The sequence below is a fragment of the Neofelis nebulosa genome, chromosome 12, assembly GCF_028018385.1.
Source record: "Neofelis nebulosa isolate mNeoNeb1 chromosome 12, mNeoNeb1.pri, whole genome shotgun sequence".
In the NCBI taxonomy this organism is placed as follows: Eukaryota; Metazoa; Chordata; class Mammalia; order Carnivora; family Felidae; genus Neofelis; species Neofelis nebulosa.
In genome coordinates this window covers 60,270,447-60,292,597 of record NC_080793.1, presented here as the reverse complement: position 1 = coordinate 60,292,597, position 22,151 = coordinate 60,270,447, and the positions used below count along the sequence as shown (strand labels likewise).

Here is a 22,151-nt window from a genome sequence, read left to right as displayed (position 1 = left end):
ATTTTATAGAAGATTGCATAATTCCATTCAATAACTTCAGATGATTTCTGATATTTTAAACATGATACAAAAATGTGATTCTGAATAAGAAAATCTGGGATCAGATTCAGAAGTTTCTCTCTCTCTCTCTCTTTTTTTTTTTTAAGTTTGGAACTATTTCATGTGCTTAAGATTTATACAGAACATGAAATTCAAAAAAATTATCTAGTTCTGCACCATCACCACAAGAGTAATTAATCCCTAAAATCTTTGCTAATGTAATACATAAGATCATACAAGGCATGTTTATTAAATGTACAAAAATAATCTTAAAAATTCCTACAAGTATAGGACCCAGAAAGTTACTGCCTTTCTTGAGGAGCACTGTCCTCCCTGTGTGACCCCGTTTTGTAACTTCCCCTCCTATGTATTTTCCCTGATCTATGCAACTCTCTCCATGTTTAACACAGCCAGCCCATCCTAAGCACTCTTAACTTTATCCCACTGAATATATAAGAAATTGTTCATATATTAGCAAAAACTCACATTACTTACAAATGCAGAGACAAATGCAGTGGGTATAGCTTAGTTCCCAAATTCTGGAGATCTCAAAACAAACAAAACAAAACAAAATAACAAAAGCATAACCTTTTAGATATCATTCTTGAACTCAGTTTCTGGGTAATTTATTATAGCTGAGTCTCCAAGCCCTTCCCTTTGGACAGCAGATCCAGCTACCAAGCGCCAACATTTAATGCTTCAGATAATCTCAGATTGCTACTTTCATATTTCATCCCCCATCTTCCCATAACCTGTAACTGGGAAATAGTGGAAGAGAATGAGGCAGATAAATATGGACACTTAAGGATTTGACACCTAAGAAGTTTCTTAAAATACTAGTCCAGTAGTTTTGGCTCTGCATTCCACCTATAACTGAATTTGATTGACATTTTTAAGCTTATTTATTAAGTCATTTATTTCTCAACAGTGGAGTCTACCTTTGTATGAACATAATCTTGGATGATTTGACCATTAAGGTCACTCAGGAGGAGTTAGAAGTCAGCCTCTATTTAAATTAGCAAATGGGTATTAAGGAGGGCACTTATTGTGATGTCTGGGTGTTATATGTAAGTGATGAATCATAAATTGTACTCCTGCAACTAATATTACATTGCATGTTAACTAACTGGAATTTAAATAAAATTTCAAAACAAACAAGCAAAATACATTTCAAAAAAAGGCCAACCTCTATTTGTAGCTCTATTCCCCCACTAAGAACCATTCAGTTCTCAGTTAATTTGGATGTAGCCAGTGATTTCCAACTTGATCACTTAACTAAGGGCAGACAGATTTAAAAATATACATGCTAATGGAATTTTATTCGAGATAATTAGGTTGTCAAAATATATCCTTAGTTTGGATATATATACATACAGGAGATATATACCTATATCTATTCTATCTATCTATCTATCTATCTATCTATCTATCTATCTATGTATCTATCTATGTGTATCTACTATCTATGTATCTATCATCTATCTATCTCTATACATCTCTCTCTCTCTCTCTCTATTTCTACATCATCTATATCTATATCTGTATCTGTCTATATATATGTCCACTCTAATTCTAATTAAAAAGGTTTTTTTGTAAGTCAAGATTTTCTCTTTCTTTCTTTCTTTCTTTCTTTCTTTCTTTCTCTCTTTTTGAATTGAGAAAAACTTTATTTTCTTAAAAGCAGCTTAAAGTTCAGAGAAAAATTAAGGAAACCTAATTGTTTTTTAACTTCTCTTTTTAGAAGCAAATTGAAGATTATGGCCAAGACTAGGTCATATATAGTATTCTTAGAGAGAAAGACATAATTACATAATATAACTATCTTATAATTCATTTTATACTGTTTTATTTTTGTGTCATTATGAACTGAAATTAGACTTAAATCCTTTTTTCTTTCTTTATTTTTTAATCATCATGACTTTCTTGAGAAACTCAATCCAGACTGATAGGTAGTCTTTTTGATTATGGTGATGTTAACAGTGAATTGTTATGTTTAATCCTGTCAATATTGACCTAAAATGATAAAAATAACAAACTAATGTAAAAAACAACATAAGATTTATAGTAGTCCATGTGAAAAAAAATCCTTTAGGCTTTAATTATTTTACAAGGGAAATTGAAATATACAAAAGGTGAGGTTAATTTAAAATTCTACACGTACAGTGGTAAGATCAAGAGATAGTAGCCTTTCCTCATGCTGAAGGTAATCTGTAGATACCTTTTGTCACATTGTGTTTAACTCTAGATATCTACTTGAAACATGAAACATAGTATTGATGTGTGGAGAGGAGGCGTCGGACCATGAACATCTGAAACTCATGTCATAAAAGGAATGGTTGAAGGAGCTATGGATATTTCCCATAGAAAATAGAAGACAGTGGATAGACATAAAAGCAGGTCGATTTTGTGTCAATTTAAGGAAGAACTGTCTTGGAATTAGAGCTGCCCAATAATGAAAGTGAGGTTAATACTATAGTTCAAATCACAGACTGGCTGTGTGTTACGGGGAAGTTTCCTATCGAGTATGATATTGAATATGTGACCTTCCTTAGTCTTTATGTCTTGAATTTCTTGTTTCTACTGAATGATAATATGGGCTTAAATGCAGAGTAAAAAAAAAAAAAATCTGATTCACAGACATACTACCAAACATCTTTTTCGTCTTGGACAGGTCATTGATCTCTCTGGGTGTAAATTTGTCACGTACAAACATGGCTTGGAGTCTATTAAAGTTTCGGTTACTACCCCTGAATGCAAAAATGTAACTCTCTCAAGCAGAAATGCTCAAAGAACTTCCTGTTGAGCATTCTTCTTCTGGCCATACAGTCTGCATACACAATTAACTTTGCTTAATCAAATTAACTTGTTTTTTACCTGGGATTGGCAAATTTATACTGTAATCAAAAATCTCTAATACAGATCTGTATATGTCCAGGCTATATGTAACACAGATTACTCCTTTACTAAAAATAACTAAAGCCATGGGGCGCCTGGGTGGCGCAGTCGGTTAAGCGTCCGACTTCAGCCAGGTCACGATCTCACGGTCCGTGAGTTCGAGCCCCGCGTCAGGCTCTGGGCTGATGGCTCGGAGCCTGGAGCCTGTTTCTGATTCTGTGTCTCCCTCTCTCACTGCCCCTCCCCCGTTCATGCTCTGTCTCTCTCTGTCCCAAAAATAAATAAAAAATGTTGAAAAAAAAAACAAAAAACAAAAAATAACTAAAGCCTGACTCATTTAATGGGATGACTTACTTTGCAGATCTGCCTTATTTCTCCAAAATAGTGCTAGTCAGAACTTTGTGAATAATTCCAAAATCACCCAAAGAAGCCTTAGTATTTCTGACTTTCTTAATTGATGAAACTCTAAGAGTTAACTAAAGTTCCAGAAGGTTACTTTAATTACGTGAAGACATTTATAGGCATTGGTATTTGTCCTTATACTAAAACATGATACTGCACAGCATATAATCAAATGTTATCATTCACAAAAAACTAAATTACACTTGCCAAAATAAGCTGAGCACTTGGCTGTATAACCCACAATAATATTATGTTCACCCTACATATTTGTGGATTTCCAAATTCAGACAGTTTAACAGTTTCTAGCTAGCATTAGCTTGATCCAATTATGAGAAGTGACAGTGACAATACATGAAAAAGAAAGCTCATTTAACCAATTTGTCCAAATTTTGTCAATGAACACAAGGTAAAATATTTTGAGACTTTAATTTGAGAAAATTATGTTCATCATGAACAGTATCTTTGATATCCTATGATATCCTCAAGCAGTCATTTATAAAGTGTCCATGGTGTCAGGGCACTCTTTTAAACATTGTAAGGAGTAGGAAGATGAGTAACAAGGTGTAGACCTTTCTTTCAAAAATCTCCCAACTAGACACTTAGAGAAACTGCCAAGAGAGTGTAAGGCTCATGCTTTTGCTATTTATTTCGGGTGTCTCAATTCAAAGCAGTCTCAAAACATAGTGGCGACTGTTGTCTCTGAAGTTCCACTTGGGTTCAAATTCTGATACTACTACTACTTGTGTCACTTTGGGCAAGATATCTAGTTTTTCTAGTTCTCAGGTCCCTATCCTAAAATGGAAATAATTCAAGTATAGTCTTTAGAGGTTTACTATGAAGAGTAAATGAGGTATGTACAAGATAAGAGATTATTATGCATATCAAAAATAAAGGTTAAATACATTTAAAGGATAAGGATACATTAAGTAAGAAATCTGTTTTTTGTTTAGCAAAATTAAAAAGTTCAGTATTTTATATGTTAGAGTTAGTTGCCTGCTTTCAAGACTGATGATATAACATTCATAGACTATGGACTACAGAGGGAAAGAAGAATTTCTAATGTAATGCCCTAAAGCACTACTAGTGAGCTGGTGATCTCAGAAAAATGGAGAAGACAGTTTGGGAAATATTGATCAAATGTAATGCCATAAATAAAGTGTTCTGGGCCTGACCCGATTGTTTGACAAAATGTCTTATATTTTTGTAGACAGTCTGAAGAAGGCAGGGTTAGAAAGAACTAGATAGGTTTGTTAACTGGCGGAATAGCTTCTTAAAAGACATTAAAATGAGTAAATATTAATCTGAAAAATACTTTTGTCCCTGCCTCATACCACTGTCTTTGGTGGAGTGGAAATATTGTAAACTTTAAAATCAGAGAGGTTGGGGTTTGGATTCTTGTTCTAACTCTTATTAGAGATCTTTGTTCCTTGACCCCAGTTTCTTTACCTATAACCGGAAGATATGAGGATACCAGGTAAAGCCCTTCACTATATGCTTGGCACATCTTATGAGCTCAGTAAGTAGTATCAACAACAATCACTGTTATTTTTACTTTCAGTTCATTTCTGTGATGAGAAGGAGATAGTTACACTATTTTGTTCCCATTCCTACTCAACCTGAAAATACAGGCATGGGAGACTGTGTTCTCTTATTCATCTTTCCTGTCTGAAGAAGGTGAAATTCTAAAATACATTTCATATTTCACCTTTTAAACATGCCTGTATATGGATAGATAAGTTCCTGATACTCCAAGTTTCAATGAAAAGAATAGTTGTAATATTTACAGACTACCCTACATATCCCCTGCTATATATGTCAGCCGCTGTTTAGAAGGACTTTTCATATAAAACTTATTTAATATTCACAATAGTCTAGGAAGTGGTACAATTATTATCTCCCTTTTACAGATGAGAAATCTCAAACACACAATTGAATAATTTGCCTAAAATCAAACAACCAGCAAATAGCAGCAAATTTAGGCAAGTCCATGTTTAGAACCCATGCAATTTGCCACTTATAATAGAATTGATTTGTTCTGAAGAAGCAATATCATAAATGGAAATATGTTTGAAATATTTCTATTGACACTAGATCAGAGATAGAACTTAAAAGAAAATAGGAACATCATTTCTATTGTCAGTTCTATGGGAATAGGTACTTTGGATACCCAAACAACTGGTTTTTAAACTTACTCTGGAATATAATGTGCTCAGAAAATAGAAAGTGATTCTATACAAATTGCTGAACCATAAAGCAGAATGATTAATATCATGAGAGTCATGTCATGAGCAAAAACACAGGAGTTCAGAAGACAGCAACATTTTGACGGGGTTTTCAAGGAAGCTGTATGGTGAAGGTGAGCTGAATGTTAAAATATAAAGTAGAAACAATGAGGAACCAAAAGGGAAACAGGCTGAGAGCCTGTAATAAATTTATTGCAACCCCTGTATCTCTCTCTCTCTCTCTCTCTCTCTCTCTCTCTCTCTCTCTCTCTCTCTCCTTGAGAGAGAAAGAGCACACAAGCAGGAGAGGGACAGAGAGGGAGGGAAAGAAGGACAGACAGGGAATCCCAAGCAGACTTGGCACTGCAAGAGCAGAGCCTGATGTGGGTCTCGAACTCAGGAACCATGAGATCATGACTAGAGCTAAAGTCGGATGCTTAACAGACTGAGCCCCCCAGGCACGCCTCCATCTCTCTTGTTTGTTTAATGGCCGTCTAATTTGACTTCAATCATATCTTGGTTTCTGAAGCACCGTTGTGTACATTTTCTATAAATTCATATATCCTTTTTTCTTAGAATCGTAAGAAACATCAATTCAAAAATAAAGTTAACATAGAATTTGGGAGGTGGTATTCTTTCCTTGGAGCTGGAAATTTAAAAATTTAAAAATTTTAGTAGTTAAGAGTATTTAAGCATGCTAAGGAACTTTTAAGCTTTGTAAATTTTATTTACAAAATTTGTATTTTGAAACATCAATTAAAAATCATTTGAGGTTACTGTCTAATTCATCGCAGGTTTATACAGGATAATACTTTTATTTATTTTTATTTATTTATTTTTTAAATGTTTACTTTTTTTTGAGACAGAGAGAGACAGAGCATGAACGGGGGAGGGTCAGAGAGAGAAGGAGACACAGAATCCGAAGCAGGCTCCAGGCTCTGAGCCGTCAGCACAGAGCCCGATGCGGGGCTCGAACTCACGGACCACGAGATCATGACCTGAGCCGAAGTCGGACACTCAACCGACTGAGCCACCCAGGCGCCCCAACAGGATAATACTTTTAAATGGTAAGCCAACAGATCAAATATTTTAAAGACAGCATAGGAATGATTTATTTCAGAGAATTATCATTTTAAGATTAGAAGCAAAATATTAAGCTGCAATGGGCAAGAAAAATGTACTTGGTAAAGAATTTTATCAAAAAAAGTACTGTTATAATAGATGAAATGTTTATATTAGAGACAGGATATGTAAGGTAACAAAGTTATGTTAATAGCAAAAATTTTCTTGCAAAATACTGAGATACTAAATGCATCATATTATAACCTGTTATTGTTTAACAGAGATTAGACATTTAAAATTTTGCTAATCTATTTGCTAATCTGTTTTCTTACTTTATTCCCTCATTAACAATAAATAGCTTTGTAGCTTCCAGAAGAACCAAAATAAAGTATGTAGGCGAGACCACCGCCGAGGGCTAATAATTTCATAGCAGCAGCAGCTAAATTCAATCAACATTTAAATCTATAGGCATCTGCTGCTCCACTTCAAAACTTTAACCCATTGTTAGGTTTCCCACACATTCATGACTAACATCATCCATGATTCAGAACTGAAAAATAAATCCATTGACAGATTATTTCTTTGTTGTCCCATTGTTTTGAGTCTAATTGATAAAAGAACTGGTTATCCATAGTAAAGAATGATTTAGTATTATCATATTTTATAAGAGGAATATGAGGTAAATAGAACACAATGTTTGAGTATTCCTTCCATGCATTCATTTTAGTCAGTATTTGTTAAGTGCTAACTATATAGTAGGTACTATATCAGGTATCAGAATCCAAAGAAGGGAAAGAAAGGTCAAGATGTGTTGCAGACTTACCTTGTGTCAGCCACTATAGGTATTTTCAGACACAGTCCCTGGCCTCAAGAGATTCAAAACCTAATTAACAAGACATAAAACAAAATAATCTTAAAAACAATATTTCAAACTCTAAATTGTCTTTCAGATATTGTATTTCTACCATTGTGTTTTTAAGGTAGTTTCAGACAGAGAGGAGAAAAACCAAGAGGGTAAATGAGAAGCTGGTATCAATTTTATGTGATAAAGTATTTAATTGAAATAATGAAATGTCAAAAATTAACATGAAACTTTTTTTGTCCATATGCTGTAAAGCAGGAAATAGTGACTCTTCCTTAATATTTTGAATTGAGACTAGCATGTCTAACATAAAGTGGCAAGACCACCTTTTTGCAGTAACTAGTTCATCAAGTTTACTGAGTTTCTTAGTTTGTTGCTTCTTGAAATTACATAGATCATTTCAAAATGTCCATCCTTAGGTGTTTATGGGTTGGATGCCACCTAGATTGTTGAACACTGGCAGCCAAGCTAAAGCAAATCCTTGTCTGTCGTACTCACCCTAGGACAATCTAGCATTGTCCTAAATTCTAAAACTTATAAGTATTACATCTATGTCAAAGAATCTCAATTATTAATTTTTTAAAATCCAGATCCCTAAAACAAATTAAAAAGTCAATTTATCTTAATTTCTCAATAGGATCATTTTATGTTTTAAAGACTATCCTAATGATTCTTGTTTGTTTTGCATAATTGCTTCCTTCTGTCTGGCTTCTCAACTCTTTTGTGTGTTCAACTCTTATTCCGCCTTCAGTTCCCAAGGAAGTTATTATCCCATGTAGAAACCCTTCCTTGACATCCTGCCCCCTCCAAGCTTTGCTTAGATATATTTCCTAGATGCTCCAACAGTTCTGTGTACTTCATTAGTACATTACCTTGTGTCACAGAAACTAGCTAGGCGTTCATTCACCAAACCATTTTTTTTCCCTCCAGGTACAGAGCCACATTAAATTTTGCAGATAGATAATACCATGTGACTGAATTCTTCACAGTGGAATACAGCTAGATATAAATCAAGGCACTATCAGGCCTGGTCTTAAAACCATCTCATACATGATTCTTCATTCAAGGTTTCCTATTCATAGGTAGAATTCCTGTTGACTTACAGGAGGAATGATCCATAAGACAGAAAGAGATTGGTCCTTCAGCCACAGATCTCAGAATCACCCTTCATTCCTGCTAATAAAGTCTATTGACACTAGACAGTTACAAAGATGATCATCCCTCATCCCACCCTGACTACGATCATCTATTGGCATTGGAGTTTTATGTAAATGAGGATTAAATTTCAGTTCTTTATGCCAATAAATTGTTGGGTGTTTGTTATAGCACTTAGCCTACCAAATTGTGACTGTTCAATTTGTTTCATCTCTCCCATTAGGTTGTAAACTCTAGTACTCCCACAGCAACCGGTTTTGTCATGTTTCAGGTTTTAGCTGAGTCCTTGACGCAGTATATACCACATAATTACCATCTCTATATTTTTTAATAACTTGAATCTTACAATAAAATGTACCATGAAAATTTCATAAGAAACACTCTAAATACAGTTATTCCTTTGGTGGGAAATGCAAGGCTTCATTTAGCACAGGCTTCAAAATACCTTTTGGTAAATACCTTAAAGGTAAAATTTGATTTTGCTTAGGAGATCAAAGCAAGTGGAAACATCGAAACGCTTTTGCAAAACTGCTTTCTTAAGCTTCTATTTGCAGTTTTTGCTACAAGGGTGAGAGCATTACAAAACCTTAGTCAGAAGTAACGGACTCAAAAGCTCCTTGAGATAGTTGCAGTGACTTGGAACATCCTTCGAATTTCTACTGGGGATTTAATACCAGTGGAGAGAAAATGAAAGGTAATTTTCTTTCCTTTTCAAAACAATAACCAATCACAGAACTGAAGACCTTCTGCTCTTCTCAAAGTACAATGAAATAGCTTTTGTAGTTTAGACAAAAATAGAGACATCTGACGAGCATTATCAAGTCTCAGTCAGCATGCCTCCGTGTATTTATTACCGACACATCTCTTCTCCACCCCCCTTACTCCTGCAGCCAGAAACACTACACACACTGACTCCTTTTAGGTAACCACCTGTTTGAGGCCACTTCTAAAAGGTCTCCTCATAAATTTCACCCATCTGTCTCTATACTATCATCCACTTGCTGGTTAAATTTAGTCCTGTTTAGCAGAACCTAACTTTCAGGCACATCTTTACTTTCAGCCTTATTTAAGTTAAGGAAAATATAGAGGAAATGATTCCTTCTTGCTTCCTTTCTGAAGAATTAAGAGAAAGCTTTTTTCTGCAAGACATATAACTGCCTTTTAACCTGAGGGAAAAATCCTCAAGCTCTGTTCCACAACTTATTTAGATTATTTTGAATGGCACCTTTAGGCTAGATTTTACAGTAACTTTAACAAATTTGTATGTAGTTCATTCGCATCAACGTTAATATATAATTTCCCTTCACAAAGCACTTGGCTCTTCAGTGTCTGGCAAACACACATTGGATTTGCCAAGGGAAGTCATTTCTTAAAGTTTCCATAAACATTAGGACAACACTTCTGCTTCTCAGAACATCACAAAACTACCTTTCCTTTCTGAGCACAAATGCCAGCCTGTTGATATAGGTAGAAGAGACAACAGAAAGATTTAACACCAGACAGAATTATATGTATCTTTATATCGATATAGATATTGATATAGATACAGACATAGACATAGACATAGATATAGTTATAGATCTTTATCAGTTCGGCTTAATGTTTAAGTCAACTGAACTTCCTACTGTGCTCAAAGTGTGAATTACTAAGAAGTCGCCATTTTGTTTCTGAAAAATGGATGGAAAATATGGATCATGAATTCTTATAAGCAGAACAACATGGATTTTCAGCAAGTGATTTAGATAAGTAAATGCAAGCCAGCTCATCGGACAGACTTGATGTGTGAGAGAGAGTGAAACAAACAAGAAGAAAACTGTTGTACAACTTCTCCCATTTCTATACTTTCTGCTAAAGCTCCAACTAATTGTTGTGGCTGAGGAAACCGTAAATGCTAAAGTCAATAACTTTTGAGAGCAGAACCATATATGGTGAAGTATAATCTGGTCTGATACAGTTTTATTATTTACAGATGTGCATGGAAAATGGTTCTAAGAAGATTTGAAGGTTTCCATTTACTTTGGTCATAAACCCAGTTTTTCCCCCACAGAAATAACAAACCTCTCATAAATAGACTTTCATTTTGTGTGGATCTCTTCATTTACGTCAGGAGGATATCATCTTTTATATTCTTTTTTAAATAGAGTTAGCTGGAGTCAAATCATGTATGCTTTATATTCTGACCCATAACAAATACTCTGGACTTCCTCATTGGAATTTTTTTTTTTTAATTTTTTTTTCAACGTTTTTTATTTTTATTTTTGGGACAGAGAGAGACATAGCATGAACGGGGGAGGGCCAGAGAGAGGGAGACACAGAATCAGAAACAGGCTCCAGGCTCTGAGCCATCAGCCCAGAGCCTGACGCGGGGCTCGAACTCACGGACCGCGAGATCGTGACCTGGCTGAAGTCGGACGCTTAACCGACTGCGCCACCCAGGCGCCCCCCTCATTGGAATTTTTATCTTTGCTATACAGCATCGCTTCTGTTGCAGTGTGAAAGTTCCAAGTTTCATTACTGACCCGTGACTCCGTTATACGTAATAGAATATTTGAATTAAAGTACTTCAAACCTTAAAAAAAGGTCTTTCAACAGAAAAACTATAATTTAATGTATATGCTATAGTGATGCTATTTACTATTCTATTTAAGTTAGGAAAGAAAGTTTACTTCATATGAAGTTTCTTCTGCTGCTAACCTTATTCTAAAACACCCCCAAAATGATAATTATCAAAATACATGTTATTTTAAAACAGATTCTATATTAGCACAAGCAACAGTGCCTTTTTAAAGTAGTTTCAAATACATATTAAAGAGATTTCATTAAGAGGCTTTCTCTTTCATTCAGAATTGTTTGCACATGTTTCTCCTTAGTCCTTGTTCTCACATTTTCACATATTCAAATTTATGCTAGATAAGCAACACTAGATAAGCAAACATCCAGGAAAAATAAAATTTGAAGTAACTAAATGTAACTGATTTGTAAAATTTTCAGTGCAGTTCATGTGCAGATCATGCAGTAGGAAGCCAGTAGAGATGAGTGTAGGTTTTTAAGCTTTGTTTTGTCAAATATGTTGGACCCTCTAAAATTACATAACTTTGCTTCTTTCTTTTGTCCTTCCTTCCTCCCTCCCCTTGGTGTTTCCTTCTCTTTTTTGTTTTGTTCATTCTCCTTTTTCTTTCTTTCTTTCTTTCTTTCTTTCTTTCTTTCTTTCTTTCTTTCTTTCTTTCTTTCTTTCTTTCTTTCTTTTCCTATCTATCATCTATCTACCATCTATCTATCTATCAATCATCTATCTATCTATCTATCATCTATCTATCAGCAATCATCATCTATGTATCAATTATCTATCTGTCATCTATCTATCTATCTAATCTATTAAAATTTTCATTCCCATGTAATCAACACACAGTGTTATATTTGTTTCAGGTGCAATATAGTGATTTGGCATTTTCATGCATTACTCAGTGATCATAGTGATAAGTGTACTCTTAATTTCTTTCACCTATTTCACCAGCACCCCCAACCTCTTCCCTGGTAACCATCTGTTCTTTATAGACAAGAGTCTGTTTTTTGGTTTGTGTCTTTTTTTCCTTTGTTTGTTTCTTAAATTCCATATATGAGTGAAATCACATGGTCTTTTTCTGACTTATTTTGTTTACCGTTATACTCTCTAGATCCATCCATACTGTTGCAAATGACAAGATTTCCTTTTTTTTGTGGCTGAATAACATTTTATTGTATATACATACACACCATTTCTTTTTTTTAATTAAAAAATTTTTTTAATTTAAATCCAAATTAGTTAGCTTATAGCACAACAATGATTTCAGGAGTAGATTCCTTAATGCCCCTTAACCATTTAGCCCACACCCCTTCCAGTAACCCTCCATTTGTTCTCCATAATTATGAGTCTCTTATGTTTTGTCCCCCTCCCTGTTTTTATATTATTTTTGTTTCCTTTCCCTTATGTTCTTTATCCATCCATCTATCTATGGATATTTGGGCAGCCTTCATAATTTGGCTATTGTAAATACTGCTGCAATAAACATATGGATGCATGTCACCTTTTGAATAGTTTTTTTTTTTTTTTTTTGTATTCTTTGCATAAATACCCAGAAGTGCAAATACTGGATGATAGGGTAGTTCTATTTTTAGTGTTTTGAGGAAACTCCATACTGTTTTCCACAGTGGTTTCCCCAGTTTGCTTCCCTACTAATGGTGCATGAGGGTTCCTTTTTCTCCACATTCTCACCAACACCTGGTGTTTCTTATCTTGTTGATTTTAGCCATTCTGACTGATGTGAGGTAATATCTCATATTGTAGTTTTAATTTGCATGTCCTTAATGATGAGTTTGAGCATGTTTTTTTGTGTTTGTTGGTCATCTGGGTGTACTCCTTAGAGAAATGTCTCTTCACATGTTTGGCCCATTTTTTAATTGGATTATTTGTTTTTTGGGGCGCTGAGTTGTATCAGTTCTTTATATATTTCGGATACTAATCCTTTATTAGATATCTCATTTGCAAATATCTTCTCCCATTCAGTAGACTGCCTTTTAGATTTGTTGATTGTTTCATTTTCTGTGCAGAAGCTCTTTATTTTGATGTAGTCCTAAGAGCTTATTATTGCTTTTGTTTTCCTGGCCTCAGGAGACATATCTAGAAAGATGCTGTTATGGCTGATGTAAGAGAATTACTGCCTGTGTTCTCTTCTAGGATTTATATGGTTTTAGATCTCAATTTTAGAACCGTAATCCATTTTGAATTTATTTTAGTGTATGATAAAAGACAGTGGTCCAGTTTCGTTCTTTTGGATGTTGCTGTTCAGTTTTCCCAACACCATTTTTGAAGAGACTATCTTCTTCCCACTGCATATTCTTTCCTGCTTTGTTGAAGATTAATTAACCATATAATTATGGTTTTATTTCTGGACTTTTATTCTGTTCCACTATCTCTCTATTAACACATTATCTTTCTATGTATCTATCACCTATCTATCTATCCACACACCCACACATCACACCCATACCCACACAATAAGTTGTGCTTTTCATCTCTAAATAGTTTTTTTGTACTGTGTGTGTGTGTTTCTACATGATGTTAAAAAAAAGGAGAAGCTGAACTTCTTGTAAGTCCAAATACTTCTTAATTTTTTTTAAGTTGAAGTACAATGCACTTATAAGAAAGAAAGTACATAAAAAATGAATCATGTGAATCATACAAAAGTAAACACCAGGGTGACCACTACTCAGGTCAAAATATAAAACATTTCTCATTCTACGGAAACTCCATGGTCCCTCTCAATCCATTTCTCCCTTTTCATCAAGGCAAACAAGCATAACCTCGATTTCTAGCCCTATAGTTCAGAACTGCCTTAAACATTATATCAATATAATCATATGTTACATATTACTTCTTTACTTAACATTATGTTTGTTGGTTTCAGTCATGTTAAAGTTTGTCAAATAACATTTAAATATACCATGCTTTACATATCTCTTCTATAACTGATGGGCATTAGGTCATTTCCAGTTTAGAGCAATTACAATTGTTGTTGCAATAAACATCCTTGTAGATATTTCTTAGTACGCATGTTGTACATAATGAGGAGTGGAATTGCTGGATCATCTGGTAGGCATATGTTCAACGTCAGTAGATAATGCCAAATTGTTTTCCAAAGTGGTTGCAGCAATTATACTCCCCTGAAATATATGTGTTCCTAGTGTATCAATCTTGACCAATACTTGGTAGGGGTATTTGCTTCGAAATACCAGTAGATTAGACCAGTAAAAAAGGAGACAGGGAAAAAGTTTTGCAAAGGGAAGACTTCTGATCTGGTGGGAGAGAGACAGCTGTGCTGTGAGAGGTGAAGACTGGACTGTCACAACAAGGATTTTCCCTGGAAGTAGGAGGATTCATGAAGGACTGGGGAGTCAAATGAAGAGCATGGTATTCTGTCAAATTATAAGGGTGCAAATCAACCCGGCAAGAGAATTTCAGTGCAAAACAAATTGTGTGTGTGTGTGTGTGTGTGTGTGTCTGTGTGTGTGTGTGTGTCTGTGTAGGGGAGAACCAGAGTCTTTTCACAAGCAAATATACAAAAATACACCCACATAAAACAGAAAGTCTCTTTAAATATGAGAATCATTAGAAATATCTAGGGTGATCGATTAATGTGGACGAAAAACGTCACAAGAGTAGAAGTTTTCCATGAAGAGCAACTTCATACCAGTCTATTTAAAACTACATCTTATTATTCTTTTTGTGATCAATTCTGAACATATTGTGTCTCAGAAGGGATGGAAACACAATTTTCAGATATGAGAATTTCCCATAGGTGTTTACTGAATGGTTTTAGTTAGTGACTGCTTTATAAGGTAATTATTTTATAATTATAGTATAGAAAGTGCTTTTGAAAAAAGTATCCTCTAGAGCCAGGAATAATCATAGAATTTTACAGCTGAAAGAGGTCTTGGGCAACATCTAATTAAACCTTCTCATTTCACAGATGAGGAAGTCTAGGTGCACAGTTGCCCAGTTACTTGATCAGGCTAAGGCAGTAGTTAACTGCAGATGCAGAAGAATCAGGGTTTTTGACCTGGAAGATAATCATCATAAATTCATTTTATTAAAGAAACATTGAAAAATTTCTTTTTTGGCTTTCTTCTCCTGGTCTATGTCTATATATCTATCAGAATTCATCAAAGTTCATCTACTCCAAGACGTCTTCCCTGTTCACTTCAAGTCTTCCATAAATGCCTCTACTATGCCTTAAATGACATTATACAATCATTTCTACTTTGCAATTATCTGTATATTTATCTCTTTGCCCACTATATTGAGAAACCAGAAGGTAGACCTGCTCTTTTTTCTGCTTAGTTCTTAGCATTTTGTATAAGCCTAGTATCCAATAGTACTTGGTAAATATTCGTAGAATGAGTTAAATGTATCAAAATTCGACCCATAATCATTTTGGTATGTACTTAGGTAGAGGTGAAATATATAACTTTACACATTATGTTAGTTTTTTGGACTGTTCATTGACATTTCTGTTCCTCTTCTTTTCAGGTACATGGAAGAAATATACCTCTTAAAATTAGTGTGCCCCTGCTATTTGAGCACAAATAACACATGTCACTTCCATGTAGAAGGCTTTAAGAGTCATTATCACCCCACCTCACTGCTCCCTCCAGCTCCACTGATCTTGAAGACTCTCTGAGTGAGGACAACATAAGAAGATTCCTTACCCAACCTATGATAAACATACAGTATGACTGAGAAATAAAACTGTATTTTATTTTCTATTTTATTTAAGTTACCAAGATTTCAGAGTTGTTACTGCAGTATAATCTAGCATGTTCTCACTTATTGTAATGGGATGAGATTTGGGGGACTCTGAAAGAGAGTGAGCCTTTTTATTTTTTATCTGTGGGAGGGACATGAACCATTGGAGGCCAAAGGGTGGACTGTGGGACACAGCTTCTAAAGTGGATCTCAATGATCTCCACCTCCTGTCATTTATGTATTTGTGTAATTCCCTCTCCTTGAGTGTGGGTTACACCTAGTGACTTACTTCTAACAAGAAGGCTACTGCAGAAATGATGGGATGCTACTTATGAAATTAGATTTTTAAAAGACAGTGGCTTCCTTCTTGCTCATCTTCTCTTGCTCTCTCGTAGAGTCTTTGGTCTGGGGAAAGCCAGGGGCCATATGGCAAGGACCTCTTGAAAGACTTGGGGCGCCTGGGTGGCTTAGCCGGTTGGGCGTCCGACTTCAGCTCAGGTCGCGATCTCGCGGTCCGTGAGTTCGAGCCCCGCGTTAGACTCTGGGCTGATGGCTCAGAGCCTGGAGCCTGCTTCCGATCCTGTGTCTCCCTCTCTCTCTGTCCCTCCCCCATTCATGCTCTGTCTCTCTCTGTCTCAAAAATAAATAAACGTTAAAAAAAAAAAAAAAAGCAAGACTATATGACAAGGAAAAATAACTCTGGTTTGTATCAGAGAGCACCTGAGGCTTGTCAAGAGTCTATGAATGAGTTTGAAAGTGGATCTTCTGAGCCCTGCCAAAAGCCATGTTGGTATCATTGAAAATGCATCTTCTTTCCATTTTGGCCTTGAAATGACCTCAATACAGGCTACTACCTTCATTTCAGGGTCACGAGACACATGATCCTTAAATGCCCAGCTACACCACCTTGATTCGTGACCCACAGAAACTGTGAGATAATAAAAAAATTGTTATTTCAAACTGCTATGTTTTGTCCAATTTGTTATAGAGCAATAGATGATGAACACAATTTGTATTTCCTTATCTAAACATACTATACTAATAGGGCAAACACATTTAACATTATGTCAGAGATGCCATATGATAAGCATATCAAAGTTGAAGTCAATGCTTTAATTTATTTATTGCAGCATTGTAATAAGGTTATACTTTATTAGTGGATATATAAACCCAAACCTATATAAGCATCGAATTCATACTTTAGTCAGCTGAATCAGTTAATTATATCAAAGATATATAGATTTGAGCAAGGATTTCTAAATGTAAACAAGATATTAGACATATAATACTTATTAGTATTTAGGATACTAGGAAGTTAGGTATTTGGATCTACTTGATTTTTATGGATAACAGAAAAAGTTAATTTGTACATTAATAGGCTTATATTAGACCTTATGCATGTTGTCCCAATATAAGCTGAATTCTACTTAAATAGCCAACCCAATTCTTATACTGCTTCTGAAAAATTTATCAAAATATGATCAAAGGAGTGCAAGGACAGTGTGAAACTAGGGATTCCAGGCTATTCTGAAAATCTGAATCTAAAAAAACGAGGTCATGGCACCTACACTTTTCCCACAGCAGTTCAATATCTGGAATTCAGGACACTGCCTGTTCAGTAAGTCAGAGAGTTAATGTTAAAGTCTATATAGCAAAGAGGAAGAAAAGCCATGAGTAAAATCTTACAAAGTATTTGGGAGAAAGCAAGAGTGCAATTCTCACATAAAACAAAACAAAACAAAACAAAACAAAAAACTTATATATGTTCAAAAACCTTCCACTAGCAACTTTAGGACAATACTGTAAAGCTTGAGCTCTAAAGAAGGGACATTGCTTAGGTATTAGCCTAATAAGAGACTTGAAAAAACAGATATCCTATTTATGAAAAGGCTTTTCACAGGTGAGTACAATTGTTTTCACATGTTTGAAGTTGACCCTGTTTCAGTCCCACCAGGAATTCCTGATGAATACTGCATTTTCTGTGGAAGCAACAATTCATAATTTCCCTTTATTCTTGTTTGTTACAACAAAAGACTCAGTCTCGGGGCTTTGATTAAGATGATGAGACAAAGAATAAAACAAACAGAGAGTCTGTTAAATGTCTGCCTGAAACCAGAGCTGTACCACTTAATATGAAAGACTCTTCAAAACCAATAATGAAATAATCATCCTTTTTGCAAGACAGATAAGAAAATGAAGGCTAGATGTAGATTGGGGAAACTAATTTACACTAGAGGAGGGAGAAAGGGGAAAAAGAGCAGCTACAGAAAATCAACTGTTAATATATATCAGAGACTGCAGAGAAGTCTCAAGATAAGCTGCAGGTATGTTCCTCCAGCTAGAACAGGGCAATCACTTCTCTGAGAAGAGAAGGTGATAAGGCCCCTCCTCTCCAACAGGCAATCATTTTACATTTTATATTATTTGAAAAGAGCCTGATTATTTTTCTTTGAATGAAACCAGATTGATTCACATTTACCTGTCAACAGAATGTTCCATTCCTCTGTTTTGCCTGTCTATTTAAAGGCATATGACCTGACTGAAATACTACAGACAAACCTTTCTTTAGAGGTAAATAAATAATGATGAGTGAACAACTCATGCTTTTTATGATTTTTTTATTTTTTGGTATAGTGCCAAATTATGCTATATTAAAATCCACAGCCTGATAAATATGACTGATATCTGTGGTAATGGATTGAGGTCACAAATATTGGCTCTATTCAAGGTCAGATACAATCTTTAAAAATCATATCCAGAGGGGAGAGCCACATATAAAAATAATAAAAACAATAATTATGTTATTGAAGTCTAGTTTTAAAAAACAATATAACATATAATTATTTCTGGTTTTGTAAACTTGTATACACATTTAAATATTTCTCTATCAAGTACGGACAACAAGAAGCATGTATAGAGACAAACAAGCAGAAAACAGCCCTCCAACTGACTTATATGGGTTTGATATCACTTGTTGAGGTTGGGGGCTGAGATCCAGAGCCTCAGTGGGACAGTGGTTCTAAAAGCATTTTCATGGTACCTCCCAGTGTTGTGTTTGTGTGTGTGTGTGTGTGTGTGTGTGTGTGGCCTATTATTAAAATGCTTCACTGGGCATCCCAAAACATGGGTTCTAAAGCTTATCAAATAGATATCTTTAGTAAGCCAATGAATTTTTTTAGTTTTTGTCTTCTCATTCTACCAAGTGAAAGAGTTAAAAAATATTCTCAAGGAGCAATTTAACCCATGAACGCTATGTACCACAAGCTTAGTAGATAATAGAATTTAGATATAGTATCTATGTATATGTATTTGTGTATATATGCATGCATGCATATACACAGATTTATCCAATAATCAAATCATTAGGCTGACATGGTGATAGTGCTCAAAGTTAATGGAAACTTTACCCTAAGTCTGAGATAAAGAAAAGTAGCTTACACTGAAGTTCAGTTTAATGGTATTATTCAAGTAATTCACAAAGGAAGTTCAGTTTAAAATTCAGTTTTGTAATGTGAATCAGAATATTCTGTGTATGGAGTGCAAAACTGATCCTTTCCAAGATGGGAGATGCTTTGGTTCATTTGCTCAGTGTCCATTTTTGATAGAACATCAAGTTTAACCTAACTGAAGACCAATATTCTTACTGAGCCAATGGAAAGGCATGTTTCAAGGGGATTATGTAAGAATTATGTTAGTCTCTGTTTCAGTGTTTCTCAGTGGGCTGACATTAACATGAACTCTTGGAGTTTTGGGATTTTTCATGTTGGTTTATTTTTCCTCAATTCTTCATATGACTTAAGATCTTTTTTTTTTTTTTTCTGAATAGAGCATTCACATCCTTCAAATAGCCTGTAGTACCATTGTCTTTAGCCAGACAGTTTTCCTGGGTCATCAACAATATTTAAATGCCAAAACAAAAACAAAGACAAAAAAAGAAAAAGATAATTTTTAAAAATATACATGGACTACAAATTTTTCACAGTACTGAAGAACTAAAATAGTTACAGCCTATAAAGAACAATTACCTAAAAAGTAGCTGGAAACAGGGTTGTAGGTAGGGCATAGTTTCATCGTGACTAATTAAATGCAGATATTCCATAAATGCTCATATTTAGGAAATATAAGAAAAACATTTTGAACATTCTGAAATTGCCTTTTATTACCTAAGTTATTTGGGGGGATTATAAGAAAAAAAGACTATAATTTGGGAGCTAGTCCACTGGACTGAAAGATGGGGAGGCCAAGAGTTTAGCCCATGTTTGGCCATTTGCTAGTAATGTGATTTTGGGTGAGGACTTAACATATCTGAACTTCCATGTTCCTATGTGAAAAATAAGACAGTGATATGCCTCTAAGAACATGTACTTCTTAAATTTATTGTAAAAATCATATGCAGCCTAAAAGTTGAATAATTGTCATTACTAACAATTTAAGGTTTCTTCCTGCTTCCTGGGACACAAGGTAAAATTATGTTAAATAGTCATGATCCTAGTCAAGTGTGAATTTTTGATTCCATCCATCAGTTCATCCATTATCCATTGAACAGATCATTGAATATTTACTAATGACCATTGTAGCAAGTCACTGCTTTGTTGATCTGGAAACATAAACGTAAACCACAGTATTATTTGCCCTCGTATATCTTATGGCTTAAATGGAGAAGCTTATCTTTTCTTTGGCTTTTTCAGTTTTTAATGTGAATTCCAGTTAATTAACATAGAGTTTTATATTAGTTTCAGATGTACACTATAGTCATTAAGCAATTTCATACATCACCCAGGGCCTATCATGACAAGTGCACTCCTTAATCCCCATCACCTATTTAACCCATACCCCTACTACCTTCCCCTCTGGTAACCATCAGTTTATTCTCTATAATTAAGGGTCTATTTCTTAATTTGTCTCTCTCCCTCTCTCTTTTATTTCCTTTGTATGTTTGTCTTGTTTCTTATTTTCCACATATGAGTGAAATCATATGGTATTTGTCTTTCTCTGACTTATTTAACTTAGCATTACACTCTCTAGCTCCATCCATGTCATTGCAAATGGCAAGATTTCATTCTTTTTAATGGATGAATAATATTTCAATATATTTATTCATGCTACATCTTTTTTTTTTATCCATTCATCAATCAATGGACACTTGGGCTGACTGTAAATCCATACCTTGGCTATTGTAAATAATTCTGCAATAAACATAGGGGTGCATTTATCCCCTTCAATTAGTGTTTTGCATTCTTTGAATAAATATCCAGAGGTGCAATTATTGGATCATGGGATAGTTTTATTTTTAACTTTTTGAGGAAATGCCATGTGTTTTCCACAGGGGCTCCCCTAGTTTGCATTCCCACTAACAGTGCACGAGTGTTCCTTTTTCTCCACATCTTTACCATGACCTGCTGTTTCTTGTGTTGTTGATTTTAGCCATTCTGACTGTTATAAGGTGATATCTCATTGTCGTTTTGATTTGCATTTGCCTAATGATGAGCAATGATGAACATCTTTGCACGTGTCAGTTGGCCGTCTGGAAGTCCTCTTTGGAGAAATATCTGTTCATTCTTTGGCCCAGTTTTTAATTGGATTGTTTTTTGGGTGTTGAGTTGTATCAGTTTTTTTTTATATATTTTGGATACCAACCCTTTATAAGATATGTCATTTGCAAAAATCTTCTCCCCTTCAGTAGGTTGCCTATTAGGTATGTCGATTGTTTCCTTTGCTGTAGAGAAGCTTTTTATTTTGAAGTAGTCTCAATAATTTATATTTGCTTTTGTTTCCCTGGCTTCAGGAGACATATTTAAAAGATGTTGTGGCTGATGTCAGAGAAATTACTGCCTACACTCTCTTTCAGAATTTTTATGGTTTTACTTCTCACATTTAGATCCTTAATCTATTTTGTATATATATTTGTTTATGGTGTAAGAAACTGGTTTAGTTTCATTCTTTTTTGCATTCTGCTATCCAGTTTTCCCAAAAATATTTGTTCAAGAGACTGTCTTTTTCCATTTGCATACTCTTCCTACTTTATTAATTGACCAAATAATTGTGTATTTATTTCTGGATTTTTCTGTATTATTCCATTGATCTATATTTCTATTTTTGTGCCAGTATGATACTGTTTTGATTACTACAACTTTGTAATATAACTTGAAGTCTGGAATTGTGACACCTTCAAGTTTGCTTTTCTTTTTTGAGATTGCTCTCACTATTCGGGGTCTTTTGGGGTTCCATACAA

The 22,151-nt window shown here is 34.7% G+C and overlaps 1 protein-coding gene across 34 annotated transcripts in view; it reads right to left on the bottom strand.

Moving 5' to 3' along the window:
- Positions 1 to 22,151, bottom strand: part of PTPRD (protein tyrosine phosphatase receptor type D) — a 2,222,827-nt gene that overhangs the window by 820,645 nt on the left and 1,380,031 nt on the right. For all 34 annotated transcript variants that reach the window (XM_058695363.1, XM_058695354.1, XM_058695368.1 and 31 more), the window contains one exon: positions 7,444 to 7,503. The gene's annotated coding sequence lies outside the window, so the exon portion shown is untranslated. The remainder of the gene's footprint in view (positions 1 to 7,443; positions 7,504 to 22,151) is intronic.